This window comes from Ostrea edulis, chromosome 10 (genome assembly GCF_947568905.1).
Source record: "Ostrea edulis chromosome 10, xbOstEdul1.1, whole genome shotgun sequence".
Taxonomy (NCBI): domain Eukaryota; kingdom Metazoa; phylum Mollusca; class Bivalvia; order Ostreida; family Ostreidae; genus Ostrea; species Ostrea edulis.
In genome coordinates, this window is record NC_079173.1 from 29,721,571 (window position 1) to 29,737,124 (window position 15,554).

Consider the following 15,554-nt stretch of genomic DNA (forward strand, 5'->3'; position numbering starts at 1 on the left):
CCCCACCCCGGGACGTTCAGTTTTCTTCACTTTCTTAATCACCATCATTATGGCGTGGCGAGGAGAAAATAAAATTTACCATAATTATCATAATGATATTCCATCTGGTGACACTATCGGAGCAGTATATACGACTGACTGCAGAAATTGAAGAAATATTTAATAAGCTGCGATAATGCTTTTGTACACGCCTAATGTAATTATTCCAACCATTTTTCGGCAGTGTAAATTGCACGGACTGGTTTGGACGACTTTGCGGTCGCTAAATGTATGCAGAGCTTGTCTTTGGTTTGGTTTTCATTAACTACCATGGCAATGCAGATTGAGGAACTCTTATACATAATTAACCATACCATATGCGCTAGATAGTTAATTGCAATTAAGCCTAGCCCACAACCAAATTGCACAACGGTTTGCAGAAATATCTGATCCAGACAATAATATTCCATTTAGCGAGCATCATTTCTAAAGGTCATTTCTTCCAACTGTTTGACACGATGTCGGTTTTTCCGAAATTGCTAAATGCAAAGAAACCAATGTTGTGAAATGGATAAAAAAACATATCTTGATGTAAGGGTGATGGGGTTTTCAGCTAACATGGCTGCAATTAAATCTAACAGGCAGGGGGAAAAACCAGGGTCCCGTTGCACGAAGATGAATTAAAGCTAACTGACAGTTAACGTCCAGTTAGCGCTATGTAAATGTACGCGTTAACAACGGGATCAGTTAACTGCCTGTTAATGTTAACTAACTGTCGCACAACTGGGTCCAGACAATCTGTGACATTTACAATACTATTTTCATAAGTAACACACACACACACACACACACGTGACACCTGCAGTAGTTATGAATGCAAGTGAGCTGTGTAGCACATGGGCCTATTATGTCAAGATGCACATAAAATACAAGGTGTTTGTCTCATAAAAACTAACATTATTGGGATGCTTGTAAGGGTTTGACGTTTGTGAGGTTTTGATACTTACCCTTATTTTTAAAGTGAAATAATTAATTGCTGTGAAATGCTAGAAACTTGCTTATTGTTTGCATAGCATAGATGAGTGCTTCAAAATACGAGCCGCCAAAATATTTGCGTCTTTGGCGCGTGCGTCATGGCTCTGTGTGCCCGGCTTTGTTGTTTCGTGTCTCTCTCCTATCAATTAGTAATGTCCTGTTAATTGATGTTTAAAATGAAAAATACACACAAATTTTAAAGGATGATATCGTGGGACGTTTTAAACTCCACGACATCGTGTGTTAAACCGTAAAATTACAAACAATGATAAGATAAAAACCACACATCGCTGACATCAGCCTTTTGGGTTACGTCAAGTTTCTCAATTGTTGAAACAACACTCTTTGTGAAGTGACAGAAACGCTGAAACAGCCCACTCTTCAAGAACTTGTTATTAGGGATTTGATTTAGAATAGGTAGGAGCGGTTCTTATTTAAAACTTATCCTAAGGTTTGATGTCAAATATCGGATGAGAGTTTCTAATTTAAAAAAGAATACCGGAAGGTTTACCGTCGAACGAGTCCCTGTCTATACAAGTTCTAACATTGTCATTAGAGTTGACGCTGTTTAAACATGGATACATTATTATCGCAAGAATGTAAAACTATTTTGATACACATTTATTGCATGATAGTGACCGGGGGGGGGGGGGGGGGGTATGATGTTTAATTCGATATATCGCCCACAGGAAACGCTTCAGCGAAAATATGATTCAATGAAAACGAAAGTTGATAAACCCTGATATGTCTACTCTACTAAATCTCGAGTTATTCTCCTATTTCCTTATAATTTGCAGCACAATTCAGGATTTTAATTCATTTGTGACGTTACAATGTTATCGTGTTAATCAATGCAGGATAAGAAGGGTAAATCTAGTGGGGTTCCGGAAAGGTGGGAGATGATTTTATTCCAGGAAAATATGATGTACATGTACATAATTTCCATTCCCCCAAAGCTCGATCGATCCTACTCTTAGACTACTAGTAACCTATAGAAGAGGGTGTGCCACAAGGTTCTATTCTTGAACCTCTGTTGTTCAATGATTTTATTCATGACATGGTCTAATTTAAGAAGTATGGATTTCTGTACTGAAGATACGATACATTGGCACACAGACTTTGTCACTTTTGTTGATACCCTGTAAGAAGATCCTGCGATTCGCATTCATATACATTTCTGGTTATTGTGTTGGTGTTAAGAAAACGTATGGAACGAAATCCGTTTTAAGAATGTATTAGACAGACGTTCTATGAGGAATCTGTCAAACGTCTGTAGATATGAGCAGAAAATGTAGAAAAACATTTCAGTTGTTAAATGCTCCGAAACGTGCTGGTTGCATTTTGACTACAGCAAAAAAAATTGCTACATTTTGTTAAATTTTAATCATATTCTCTTTTGTAGTGCTTTGTTCTCTAGAAATACTCTAGAAAATGGGAAAATGTCTGAGAGTGTGCTCTTGATTCATTAAATAACGATTATATTTGTACAATGTACTTAGGAAATTTTGACACAGAAAGCAATGTTGCCCTCTCTAGAAATGACAACAATGCGAAGTATGTCGATTGACTGTTTTAATGTTACAAATGAACTTTCACCGAAATGTCTGTCAGATTTCGTTAAGTTTGAAAGGGGCATTAGTTGTCAACTAGAACATAAAAACGTTTTAATTCTGAGGTGTGATTAAAGTTCTGGAATGCATCAAGAATGAATAAAATATACACCTGGGAGTGAAAATTTACCTCTAATTGAAGTTTATGAAAATTATACAAACTCCTCGCAATGATTATGAATTATTTTCTTCCCTACAATAAAGTTTCGTCCTTGTTTCCGATATAAACAAAGAAATTATATTGTTAAAATTGCAGCAAAAGAGTGCAATATGTATGAATGTGAGCATCTTAGTGGTGATTTTTATAAAAGCTGTTTTAGTCAGTTTGGTAACAACCGAGAAATATAGCTTTGGCAGCTAATGCCCCTTCAAGAAAAATTAACCGCAGTTTTATATACTGAATTATAATCGAGGTATCAAAAGCCAGACATATGGTAAAATATATGAAACTCTTTGCCAGAGCCCCTTCCCCGTCCTCCTGAAATGGACTGACCCCCTTCCCCGCCCTCCTGGAATGGCTTGACCATCTCCACCGCCCTCCTGGAATGGACTGAACCTCTCCTCGCCCTCCTGGAATGGACTGACCCCTCTCCGCCCTCCTGGAACGGACTGATCCCCTCCCCCGTCCTCCTGAAATGGACTGACCCCCTTCCCCGCCCTCCTGGAATGGACTGGCCCCTCCCCCGCCCTCCTGGAATGGACTGACCTCTCCCTCGTCCTTCTGGAATGGACTGACCCCCTCCCCCGCACTCCTGGAACGGACTGATCCCCTCCCCCGCCCTCCTGGAATGGACTGACTCCCTCCTCCGCCCCCTGGACTGGAGGAGACTGTGCTTGTATTGCCGGTTAACATACCATAAGGTAAATCTGTGTGCTAATTACCTGTCTGTGCTATTTTTGCATCAGTTAAAATTTCAACGTTTTATGCGTTACTCCTAGTCTGTGTGATTGTGATAATAAAAGGCCCCTTTGTCTGGTTCTGCGACGTTCAGTGTTTGTGTCTGTTGGATGTGTGTGATCCATCTTTACGTTAACACTATGTATAGATGTTATTATAAGATAATATCGGTGAACATTTCGATAGAGAATGTATTGTCTTGTTGAATTTTAATTGAATGTACTTTCCTTTATCTAAACTTATCTTACCCTATAAGTGACATGTATCGTTTTTGCGGAGTAAAAATACGAGGGCTGTCTAAAAACTTCGTGAAGACATACGATTTTTCTCTATATGATAACGATTTTTGCAAATATGTGGAATTACATTTAGATATAGGCCATACTAATGTAAATATACATATATCATTATACTTTAAGGAGGAATGCTACATCAGAGAAATTTGATATGGATGAAAGGTTGGGGATATGTACAACAATATATTGAAATTGAAAACTTTCAGATTTACTTTATTTAGTCAAAAATGTAGTTTTAGTAGAAAGTAATATAAAAAACCAAACAATGAAAACCCCTGCTGGACCCGAACCCGCATTCTACAGTTCAGCAATCGACGTTCTAACCTACTGAGGTAATTAGCTAGGCGATGATTTTTGAAGTGAATAGACCAATATTGCTGATAGTCATAATTTCATTCATGTTTTAAAAGAAAGGTGAAGATAACGAACAGTGATCAATCTCATAACTCCTATACGCAATAAAAAGTTGAGAATTGGGCAAACTTTGGATATACCAGAGGATTAGGTGCCTAGGAGGAGTAAGCATACACTGTTGACCGGTCACACCCGCCGTGAGCCCTATATCCTGATCAGGTAAACGGAGTTATCCGCAGTCAAAATCACTGTACCAAGAACGGCCTAACAATCGGTATGAAACACGTTATACAGCATTTGACCCAATGATAGGTTATATTGGCAAACTAGATCGTTATAACGACCACAGAATTTGCGAAATGCTGACTTTAAACGAGACTGTTGAAATCCCTTCACCATCAACTTGTTTGTCAGTATGACGATGTAAAGTACCTCCTTAAGTGTGTTAAGCCGCCCGGTAAAGCTCGATATAAAGCCAGATTAACGTTTCTGGGACACTGTGATCATGAATATCCTTTAGGTGTGGTCGTGGTCACCTGCATATACTTCTCACATATCCATGGCCATGAGTCAAATACAGTAGAACACCATTAATTATTGTCATTAATTAATTAATAATGATGATATTGAAAACCGAAGAATATTGCTTATATCACAAATAGACATGATAAGGCGTTTCTCTTTTATGATAACATCTTGATTACGGGATTTCCTATTTTCATTACGTAATAGTGATTGTCCACGTATTACAACGTTACCCAAAATCGAGCACACCATCGAAACACCGCTTATGTATTCCAGTTACCCCTATTACGTTTGTTATTCCTTCGTCTCTATCGGCGTTTTTCCCCATATCAACACAGAATCTTATCATTGCACGCTGTTCCGTTCGGGTGGCTGATATCGCTTTCTTTGACGTTTTCAGAGACGTATTTCTTGCGGTGTTTTCTCGATACCTCCTTTATGACATCAGCTGTTTTTGGTACGTCACAATAACATTCTAACTAGTTCTGACTTTTTATGATTGATTGATTAAATATTGTTTAATGTCCCTCTCGAGAATCTTTCACTCATATGGAGACGTTACCACTGCCGGTGAAGGGCTGTAAAATTTAGGCCTATGCTCGGCGCCTACGGCCTTTAAGCAGGGAGGGATCTTTATTGTGCCACACCTGCTGTGACACGGGGCCTCGGTTTTTACGGTCTCATCCGAAGGACCGCCCTATTTAGTCGCCTCTTATGACAAACAAAAGGTACTGAGGACCTATTCTAACCCGGGTCCCCACAGGATGACTTTTTATGAAGAAATATGACCATTTGAATGCAAAACTTTGATTATGAAGTTTATAACTGCTTTACTTGGAACTACGCCCCCCCCCCACCCCCTGACCCTTTAAGACGACACTTGTTTCATTTAGGTATAAACATTCAAAACTAACTTATGTTGACTTGGAAATTTATAACAAAAACTTTCGTATATAGTATGTAGATGTAAGCCAATTCGAAATGACAAAAATGCCACTGGCCACTAAGTTTTTGGACAGTCCTCGTACGACAGTGTCCTATGGTTTTCAACAAGATTTACTCCAAGCAACACTCGCAAATCGGGTTTGAATTGAAGTGAAAACAAGAGGACTTGCAAACACATAATTTGGGAGCGACACTTTGTCCACAAAGTACGCAAAAAGGGTAATTACTGTCTGCTCTCATTCCATAAAGACAATTGATCTCATAAATCCTACAGAGAATCTGAATTGAGAGTAGAACACTAGAGGAGGAGTAGATATCCCTTGTTAACCAGTCACCATCTGCCGTGGACCATATATCGTTATAAGGTAGAGTGTAAACGGAGTAATCCGTAATCAAAATCAGCATGTAAAGAACGGCCTAACAATTGGTGTGAAACACGTCAGACATCATTCCGCCTGATGACCAGTGTAAAGTAGATCATTATAACGATTATGAAAGGTGAAGAGAACGAACAGTGTTCAATCTCATAACTCCTATAAGCAATACAAAATAGATAGTTGGGTAAACACAGACCCCTGGACACACCAAAGGTGGGATCAGGTACCTAGGAGGAATAAGCATCACCTGTAAGCATCCCCCATATATTAATATAATTTATGAAATCTTACTTTAAATCAGACTGATGAAACCCCTGTAACATCGATTTATTTGTAAGTAGTTGGCCTCGATTTATAATATGGTCAAACAAAGAACATCTTCTCGTGTATTAAATGAGCCTCTAATACATCCAGGGGTCCGTGTTTGCTTAATTCTTAAATTTGTTTTCTTTATAAGAGTTATGAGATTGATTACCGTTTGTTAATTTCACTTTTTCATGAGTACCAATTGTTATATCGTTCTTTACACAGTCATATTAAATTTCAAATTTATGATGATGAACACATTCGGACCACATTAGATCATGAAAATTTCGCTGATTCCGTTTGGAGAACTACATATTCTGTCAAAAACTAAAAGTAAAAAGAAACCTTTGTTTTACAACCCTATGATCCATATTAGCAAGAAAATGTATTTTAATAAACATTTATTCGACAATAATATCAGACACATTAATGATATTTTTGAGGAGGACGGTACTTTTTTTTAGCTATGAAACTTTTATTGCTACTTATCCAAATGTAAAAATTAACTTCTTGGAATATGCAAGTATTATTCATGCTATAAAAACTTGGATTAAGCAGTCAGGTACAGACACTAACTTTACAAGATTACCAAATCCTTTTATTAGAAAAACATTTACAATGTACTGAAGTGTAAAAAGTCAAAGTTTTTTTAATGAATTTTTAAACAAAAACTCTTCAGTGACTGCAGGTACAATAAAATGGAGTCAGCTTTTGGATATTGATAACAGAGAATGGAAAATTTTCAATATACTACCTTTTAAAATAACTAAAAATTGTAAACTCCAATGGTTTCAATACAGAATAAATAACAGGATTTTAGCAACAAATTCGTTTCTATTCAAAATTAAAAAAGTAAATTGTAAAATGTGTACGTTTTGTAACAGAGAGGAAGAGACAATAGAACATATACTGTGGGAATGTGATTGGATAAAACAAACTTTCATATAGTTTTTACCAAAAAATATTTTATTTTAGGTACTCCTGGTAAAAAGTTTTGTATGCAAAATACTCTTATCCTTTGGTTGAAATACTATATTTATACAGCAAGATGTACTGAGAAATCATTGAACATTCGTTTTGCAATATCCTACTTAAAACTCTTTTATGAAACACAAAAATTCCTATTTTACAAAAATGGTGATAGCGAAAAATTTGACACCCAGTGGAACAGATGGAGCCTGATCTTTACTTAACTCTCTCTCTCTTTCTCTCTCTCTTTCTCTTCCTCTCTCTGTGTGTGTGTCTCACATATAAAAAACTTGTCTGTATTCCTAAAAAAAAAAAGAAAAAAAAAAAAAAAAAAAAAAAAGAGAGAGGTCTACACAGGGAGTATATTTTTACATATTGTAGATGGAGCTCAGTTTTAATCTGAGACAGTATATTTTGACATATATTGTAGATCGCGATCGAGCTCAGTTTTAATCTGAGACATGGGTTTCCATACAGTAAGACATCACAGTTGAAAAATGTAAACGGTTGTTAGAAAGTTGCTCAATTTATTATAGAGGAATGGCTTAGGCTATTCAATAAGTCTGACCTGTAGACCAACACACATGATCCTTGGTATGCATATATTGAACATATATTATGATATATACAGATTGTTTACAAAAAAAAAAAAAAAAAAAAAAGTAAAAAGAAATTTTATCTTCAAATCTAATACTCAGTCGAACTATACAACTAATGCTGCATTGACTGAATGAAGGGATTGTAAGAGGACATTCAAATCTTGTGAATTATGAACAATTTACCTGTAAATATTATTGTTCCCAGCAATCACGTTTTATACTCCAACGATCTAATGTTAAAGGATTCGTGGAGTGGTTGCCTTGAATCATTGTAGTGCTAACAGCCAGGCATTTTCGATCACATTGTTCACATTTTACGCAAATTTGAAAGGGATTCAGGAATACATTTGGGTAATGTAAAGGACTTTAGATTCTAATTATGTTCCATGTTTCAACAATGAATACAACACTTTGCAGATGAAAGGTGAATATAAGAACAGTGATCAATCTCCCAACTACTACAAGCAGTACAAAATAGATAGTTGGACAGACACTAATCCCCGGATATTCCAGAGGTTGAATCAGGTGCCCAGGACGAGCAATCATCCCCTGTCGACCGGTCACATCCTCCGTGAGCCCTATATCTTGACCAGGCAAACGGAGCCATCCACAGAAAAAACCAGCGTGCCAAGAACGGCCTAACAATCGGCATGGAACACGTCAGACAGCATTTGACCCAATGATAGGTTGTATTGGCAAACCAGATCGTTATAACGACCATAGAATTTGCGAAATGCTGACTTTAAACGAGACTATTGAAACCCCTGTACCTTCAACTTGTTTGTCAGTAGCTTGCCTCGATTTAAAGACTGACCATACGCAGAACAAGCTCTTGCGTATCGAATCAATTGAAATGTATAAACACCATATGCAGGTGATGATGAAAAGGGAAGATAACGAACAGTGATCAATCTCATAACTCCTATAAGCAATACAAAATAGAGAATAGGACAAACGCGGACCCTGGATATACCAGAGGTGGGATCAGGTGCCGAGAAGGAGTACGCCTTCCCTGCGAGATTTCAATATTCCTCTAATAGTCTTTATACATGCTGATAAACCTTTCATTCAGCTTTTCGTTATGCAAAAACTGTAAGTATTCCCTGTCCACCGTTCACACCCGCCATGAGCCATATGTCTTGATCAGGCAAACGGATAATGGAATATTGCTACATAGATATGGGAAGTTTACCAGATCTGAGATCGGCATTCTAAAAGTTGCAGTGAAAGAAACATATTTTAAAAACGTTGCAGATGGAGGTTCAATTTCTCGAGAAATTCCGGTTTGTTAAGTAAATGGGATTTTTCGTCTTTTGGCCGACGAAATCGCAAGCGGTTATTGAAATTTGGGAAATGAAAGAAGTATGCTACAGACAGCGTTTGACCCATTGATAGGTTAAACTAGCAAACTAAATGATTATAACGACGATGGGATTTGCGAAATGCTGACTTTAGACGAGACTTTGAAAGCCCTGTAACATCAACTGATTGTCAGTAGCCTGTTTCGAGTGAAAAAAACCCATCCCGTGGAGATCTGGGTTAGAATAGGTACCCAATTCCCCTTGCCTGTCGTAAGAGGCGACTAAATGGGCGATCCTTTGGATGAGACCACAAAAACCGAGGTCCCGTGTTACAGCAGGTGTGACACGATAAAGATCCCTCCCTGCTCAAAGGCCGTAAGCGTCGAGCTCAGGCCTAAATTTTGCAGCCCTTCACCGACAAAGGTGACGTTTACATATGAGTGAAATATTCTCGAAAAGGACGATAAACAATATATAATCAAACAATCACTCTATCTGTCTATTTAAAAACTGATCATACGCAGAACAAGCTTTTGTGTATCGAATCAGTTCAGAGATATAAACACCATATGCATGTGATAATGGAACATTACTACATAAATATGGGAATTTGACAATGGAGAAGTTCGATCTTTCGAAGAAAGTGAACTATATGCAGAAAAGTTAAGCTAATCGTCAGATGAGAACCTGATCTGTAAAAAGACGGCAGTTTTTGCATTTAGAAAAACGTTCAACGCGGGAGTTGATTAGACTAAGTTTAAATGAAAGACTTTACATTGCTGTTTTGTTCAAGTACATTGATGATAAACGTGTTTTAAGATAAAACTTTCCAGTTATACGATTCGCAAATCTTACTGAAGTAAGTCAGATAACTCAAAAATAGAAATTCGTCTACATAAAGCCTGAAGCAAAACGCAACCCTGATTTACTGAAACAAAACTCATGGTTGTATGCTTACAAGCAACAAATTGTGAATTTCGTGAGCATTACAATTGCTTGAGGCAAATAATTTTCGACAAAGTGTATTTTCATGATATATCTATTCCCCAAATTTTAATTCAAAATGACAATGAGAACAATGCATTGTTTAAAATTTTCTTAGCCCCATGGAAACAACTATGCCAAAAATCATATGACAGCAATCACATTACTTGCATCTTTTTATGATATATATCAATCAATTATTTGGATTACTGATCACACGATATAGGTATTTCCGAGTTCCATTTTAATTATTAAACAGTCCCGTGGGGATCCGGGTTAGAATAGGTCCTCAATACCCTTTGCTTGTCATAGAAGGCGACTAAATGGAGCGGTCCTTCGGATGAGACCACAAAACCGAGGTCCCGTGTTACAGCAGGTATGGCACGATAAAGATCCCTCCCTACTCAAAGGCCATAAGCGCCGATCATAGACCTAAATTTTTCAGTCCTTCACCGGCAGTGATGACGTCTCCATATGAGCGAAATATTCTCGAGAGGGACGTTAAACATTAATATTCAATCAATCACTCAATTAAAGAAACATATGTCCAAGTTGAGGTAAGAGTGAACAAACTATTAAAGAGGAGCAACACTCCGAACAAATCTTAAATAGATAAAAATTGGCGGATATGTACCATGATATTTTAAGAATGAAACGTTTTAAATTTATCTTATTAAGTAAAGAAAAAATGCCGTTTTAGTAGAGAGTAATATTAAAATAAGCCCAGAAGTCGACATGTAAACCTATTGAGCTACCCAGCTAGGCGATTGAATTTAAAAGGAACGCTGTAAACAAACTTTTATTTTCGTGCGACGATATCTTTTTTTTTTTTTTTTTTTTTTTTTTTTTTTTAGGTTCGCGAGAATCTGGTTTTCGCTAATATTTTTCGCTGCAAACCAGTTTCGAAATGCCTGCTGTATCCATGTATGATTAAATCGTCACCGTGAATCAGTTTATCATCGGTAATTTGCGAAATAAAGTCGATGCAAACAAAAGTTGGTTTATAAAGGAAGTGAGCCATTATGACGTCATACACTTCATTAGAAATAGGTTTTGATGATTGTTGATTTTGGAAAAAAAATGTGATTTCAAATTACTAAATGTACTTTGAAATGTTTAGGAATCCACATTCAATTTATACCACTTCTCAAAGATGTTGTGACATGGTTTCCCTGACATTATCTTTAACATTTTCGTGAGGAGTACACATTAGGGATTGAAGGAACATTTACTGGTTGATCCTGCAGAATATCTCTGTAAGCTTAGGGTTTTTATGAAGTTTTTTAATCCGATATAAGTACGATAACTCGTATTCACTTGTTCCATTGAATGGGATGTTAAATGTGTTTAAAATAAAAACGTGGATTTGGAGAATTATGTCTAAGAAACTATAAGTTACTTACGGAATGTGGGATTAAATCAAACTTCTTCTAAAAATGTAGCTGTAATAATGAGTCTTATTAAGAAATGTCATGTTGTTACAAGCTTTGTCAGCTTGAAATATTCCTCGAGTAACCTATCTATGTCTTTCAGTACTTCTGTTATCGTAAACATAACAAGAAAGATTGGCAAAAACTGTTGCTATTAGCTAGAACCATTATATGAATTTCGTTTAAACTTCATAAGTATGTATCACACGTTTTATATTTTTTACTAGTTTAATGAAAGGTGAAGATAACGAACATTGATCAAACTCATAACTCCTATAAACAATACAGAATTGAGAGCTGGGCAAACACGGACCCCTGGATATACCAGAGACAGGAGCAGGTGCCTAGAAGGAGTAAGTATCCCATGCGATATTTCAATATTCCTCCAATAGTCTTTGTAGATGCTGATAAAACTTTCATTCAGCTTTTCGTCTTGCAAAAACTGGATGCAACAACAAAATCGCTATTTTCAGACTACATTGATATTGGTACATGAAATTGGTTATTCATGTTACCGGAGGCATATCGGGTTTGTGTTTCAAGCTGAGCCACTGGTATTTATAGATTATTATAGATATAGAGTTTCAAATGTCACAATGGACAAATATTGAATTTGTTATATGGTTGTGGCAGTCACAGTGGTCATATCACATTGAGAGCAGCTAATGTGCTTCAGGTGTGCCATATTCGCAGTCTTGTTTGTAGTCACCTTTTCTCAAATGACACGGTTGTAATATTATCTTATTTGCAATTACAACTTGTCGTTAGGTCGAATGCTGTCTGACATATTTCATACCAATGGTTAGACCGTCATTTACATACTGATTTTACACCCTTCGTCTGATGAAGATAGAGGGGTCATAGCAGATGTGATCGGTCGACAGGGGATGCTTAATCCTCCGTGACACCTAATCCCATTCCTGATATGTCCAGCGGTATGTGTTTGCCCTACTCCTAATTTTGCATTCTTTATCATCGTCGCAAACCATTGGTTATTGTTTCAATTCCATTCCACAAATGAAATAAAATGTAAAAATAACCCGTGGTTTGCGACGATGATTCTATATAGTAATTATGTGATTGATCACTGTTCGTTGTCTTCACATTTCAATGTAGGGGCCTCAGAAGCAAACCCATGGTGTAACTGTTGTAAGTTTACAAAAGGTACGTTCTTTGCATGTCATAAAAATAAATAGAGCACCAACAAGACATTTAAAACATGACTTAATCAACATTGCACTTTTTGTGACTTAATATGGATAAAGTAAATTATTTCAGCCATTTCAAACGGTTCCTAATGAATACAAACGCTTTCTGATTGCCCAAATGCATCTTCTTATTTTGTCTTTAGCGACAGCATGTCAGTATTAAATGTTGAATAGTAATATTTTTAATTCCTTTAATAGTTTGTACCAATAAAAATCGTTCATATCCAGCGGATGTCAACAATTTGATAGGTATACAATTTTTGGATTATATATCTTAAATTTAATTTTTTAATATGAAAGGTGAAGATAACGAACACTGATCGATCTCATAATTCCTATAAGCAATACAAAATAAAGAGTTGGGCTAACACGGATCCCTAGACATACCAGAGGCGGGATCAGGTGCCTAGGAGGAGTAAGCATCCCCTGTCGACCGGTCACACCATATATATATTATGATCAGGTAAACGGAGTTATCCGTAGTCATAAACAGTGTGCCAAGAACGGCCTAACAACCGGTATGAAACACGTCAGACAGCATTTGATCATGAAGTCGTTTAATAATTTGCCATTTATAAATAAAATGATGCCAAAATATATTTCCAATAATTAATCTATAATAATGTATGTGGTTCCTGTTTAAATGAAGATTACTGATTTCCACGGGCCATGGATGAAAAATTGTTATTTTATACATGTTGGATAAAGTTTAGTTGTCATCTTACATGTTACAATGCTACATATGAATGTTACACTTCCCTTTAAAATAATTGCTAAGTTCTTTTCAAATAAACCAACATTGTCATGCAGTGAAAGAAAGAGTAAGAGTTACCTCCCGTTTACTATCAGAATTTATCCTTTTGATAATATGAATTTCCATGTGTTTAAGTTGTGTTATGGATAAATATGAATGAACATTTTCCGGATTCCATATAGATCTACAATTAGTATGTTAAACTTATACGGTACCAATTTTGATGCACCAGATGCGCATTTCGACAAATAATGTCTCTTCTGTGATGCTCAACCGAAATGTTTGAAATCTGAAATAACAATAAACATTTAGAGCTATCTTAAATAGGGAAAACAGAGTACCATGGGACGATGGGACCATGTGATATGCCATTCCAAAGCGTTGTAAAACAACAGAATTAGTTACTATTTTTTTCAAACACAAAAACTAGGCTATATTATGTGTTCAGCGATATGATATGAGGTTTTTTAAAGAAAATGTATGGGTTATATATATGATGATATTTCACATTAGAATATTATTTCCATAACAGAGAAGTTAGGATAATTTGTGATGTTTCCTAAATGTCAAAACAAGACTTCGATTGCAGAATTTGAGAGTTTGGCACAAGAACATTCACTACATTCTAATGCGCATCTGATCCGGTCTGGATGTTCCTTTCCTAATGCTACAGTCCACGAATAAAGAATTCTGACTATCAGTAGGATATAATTCCAGAATACCATACAGAAATGTAGTCAATGGTCAGTTGAATTACGTTTGACCGGAGCAAGAAATCAACATACCATATAGATTAAAACAAGATGTATTTGTAGAAGATCATGCCCCCATGTGCGACTAGGTTTATATTTCCTTGATCTTGATAAATGACCTTGACCTGATCAATCGTCAGTCATATTCCTCTAACCTTCACATTTTTAGATCACACAGGTATCTCTATCTGTTAAAGTTAAGAAAAGCTTTAAAGGATCACAATAAGGGTGCAACTCTGCACAAATGGTAAGGGTCACTTTATAGGAACTTTACCCGTTATTTTTCTATAATTCGTAATTATACTTTCTGGGGTTGTGGTAGGGTAATGCAGCATTGAAAAGTTAAAAAGAATGAATGCGTAAATTTTGCTGCATATCTATTATAAAACAGCCTAGAGGTTTTATACCGAGGTGCTATATGTTTGAACTATTGGTTGGAACTATAGTACTTAGGGCAATATGTACAGTGGATATGGACCGTGGAGGGTCAATGGATAGAACACCTGACTAGTAATGTAGGGATCCCGGGTTTGATTCCTGGTCCAGCCATACATTTTCACCTTTCCTATATATATTACATGTAGTGCAGTTGACCACCCCTGAACTTCAGGTGAAAGTCATGACAGGGGCAAATCTGGATTGTGTATATTTGAGGGCAAACACAATTTATGGAGGGGGGAATATGATAGTTAGAGCTAAACGAACCTTAGATATCAATCGGGTTATCTCAGTGGTTAAGCACCTGACTAGTAATGCAAGGGTACCGAGTTCAATTACCAGTCCCACCAAAAAGTTCCCCTTTCCTATGCTACAAAAAAATCAAGTGAAAGATAAAACCTACTAGGTCGGTGATTTCATTGTAAACTAATTCATGTGATTTTACCTTTAGTGACAAGGACTGCCCTATTCACAGAAATTTAATTCCAGTAAGATTGTACAGGATTACACCTGTCGCCCTGGTGCGGTTAGGAGTGATTTGTATGTCACGGGGTCCAATCTTTTTTAATCAAGTCTTTTCTTTGAATCATGACAACAGGGCTTTTTTTATTTCCACATAACCATATACACTAAACAGGCAATAAAAGTGGTGTAACCATTGCTAGACCTTTTGACACAATCGAATTTGGAGATGGAGAGCACACATAAGTAAAATGTTTTCCCAGCTGGTTGTCTATCGTTCATCGGATCATCTTTGTACAATCGCTTATTGACGGAATTTTAAGAAAATTAGA